At 34.5% G+C, this 2,418-nt stretch overlaps 1 pseudogene; it reads right to left on the bottom strand.

Annotated features, from left to right (window-relative positions):
* Positions 1–1,015: 1,015 nt before the first annotated feature.
* Positions 1,016–2,024, bottom strand: LOC110288416 (annotated as a pseudogene).
* Between the last annotated feature and the right edge of the window lie 394 nt (positions 2,025–2,418).

The following is a 2,418-nucleotide window of genomic DNA, read 5'->3' on the forward strand; positions in this document are numbered from 1 at the left end:
TTTATTATTTAGATGTAAGGTTTTCAGTTTTGATGAAAATAATACCATGACCATGATATTATATATCAAAAATGTCAGTTCAATGTTCCCTTACATTATTTAATATTTTGAGATAATACACATCACTGCAGCGTAGTATGAGTTACATAAATACATAGGACAAAATGGCCAGAGTTAATTCAAGATCAATTCAGAAATTGTTACATATTCAGTCTTAATATGAAGTTAAAATACTTTTAGTGATTTAAATATTTCCTTAACATTTGAGTTCATACATGTATATAATGAAATATAAGCATATTAATCACTCATTCCCACTTCATCCCCAACAATTCTCCCTCCATACTTCATTTCATGTTCTCCACCCAAATTTGTGTCTTCTTGTAACATAATCCATTGAGTCCAATTCATGTTGCCCATATGTCCTCAAGTTTAGTGAAAACCTTATAGCTGGAAAATGCTATCAATGGCCCCATAATCAAAGTGGAGTAGGTCCCCCTTCACAAGAAGTTATGTAGCACAAATAGCTGTTATATGAAATTCAAATCAGCAACAGAAATATCAAATTTTAAAATTAACTATTTTGCACAAAAGTCTAATATATATTAGTTTCATACTTATATGCTAGTTAACTATGTTAAGACAATTTGAAAGTATTTACTTCTGTAATTAAATCATTATGTTTTCATTTTTACATACGTTAAAAGCATAGCAATTCAAAACAGTTAAACCCAAACAAAGTTATACTATTTCTGGATGCATTCTTTGGGGTGTAAAAACATGTGCAGTGCCAATTTATAATGTTATATGTTAAGACATCAGGACATAATGAAACTACAACATGTAACTTGGACAAGTGCATCAACATAGACCTTGATTTCCTATATATATAAATTAATTTTTGATCACTTATGGTCAGAAATATTTAGAACAGCTTCATTTTAAATGCCACCACAATTAGTTATGTGACTCGGTTAAAAGAATCTATATATTAAGGGTCATGCAGGTAGTTAAATTATGTTATCTGATGGACAGTTTTCCAGAGGGCTTTCTTGATATCCCTGTTCCTCAGGCTGTAAATGAAGGGGTTCATCATGGGAACCACCATTGTATACATTACCGAAGCCACCATACTTTCCCTGGAAGAACTAGAAACTGTTGAACTGAGGTACACTCCTATACCTGTTCCATAAAATAGGCAAACAACTGACAGGTGAGATCCACAGGTAGAGAAAGCTTTATATTTCCCTAACAGTGATGGAAGTCTAAAAATAGAAGATGCAATTTTATAGTAGGAGTAAAATATTCCTGAGGCAGGGANTTCCCTAACAGTGATGGAAGTCTAAAAATAGAAGATGCAATTTTATAGTAGGAGTAAAATATTCCTGAGGCAGGGAGGAAACCAACAATGATGCTTAAAAGAAACATGACTATGTCATTGATAGTAGTGTTAGAACAAGCAAGTTTTACAAGTTCTGGAACATCACAGAAGAAATGAGGGATTTCTATGTTAGTACAAAATGTTAGTTGTGACACCATAAAGCAGTGCACCTGTGAATCAATGAGACTGACACAAAATGACATTACAACCAAATATCTACACAGACGAGGATTCAGAATGACTTGGTAGTGTAGAGGGTGACAAATGGCCACCCATCTGTCATATGTCATCACTACCAGTAGAACACAGTCCATACACGCAAAAAAAAAATAAAGAAAAATACTTGAGTTAGGCATTCAGCATAAGTTATGGATCTGTTATGGGCATGCAAGTTTATCAGCATTTTGGGGATGGTGGTGCTGCTGAAGCCCATGTCAGACAATGACAGGTTGTAGAGGAAGAAGTACATTGGGCTGTGAAGGTGGGAATCAGAGCTGATGGCCAAGATGATTAGAAGATTTCCAAGCATAGTGAGCAGGTATATGAGCAGGAATAGTGCAAAAAAGATGAGCTGCAGTTCAGGGTCATCTGAGAGTCCAAGAAGACTGAATTCCAAGGTTCCTGTTGAATTATATGGTTCCATAAGGCTAGGATGTCTTTTGAAAAGACAAAAAAAAATCATTGTAGAGAACTAAGCAGTATAGATGTAAGTGTCTACATGCCTATATGTTTGTAAACCAGCAATTCATAAGACACCATTCATACATGAGAACTGTTCATGTTTAGAAATTACCTATTTACTCAGAAAAAGGTTCTGGGGCTAAGAGCTTTGTTTTCTGTTTGNTAAATACTTGAAACATTGAAGAGGGGAAATTCATGATTTGAATAGAAATAAGTGGTACAGCNCTTGTCAGTTATATGCAATAATCTAAATTTGTTCCCATCAGAAAACATGGTAGAGAAAGATAGGGGAAATAGTAAACAAAAAAGGAGAAATTAAGGAAGGAAGAAAGGAAGGAAGGAAGGGAGGAAGGAAG

Source organism: Mus caroli, unplaced genomic scaffold (assembly GCF_900094665.2).
Source record: "Mus caroli unplaced genomic scaffold, CAROLI_EIJ_v1.1 scaffold_17019_1, whole genome shotgun sequence".
In the NCBI taxonomy this organism is placed as follows: domain Eukaryota; kingdom Metazoa; phylum Chordata; class Mammalia; order Rodentia; family Muridae; genus Mus; species Mus caroli.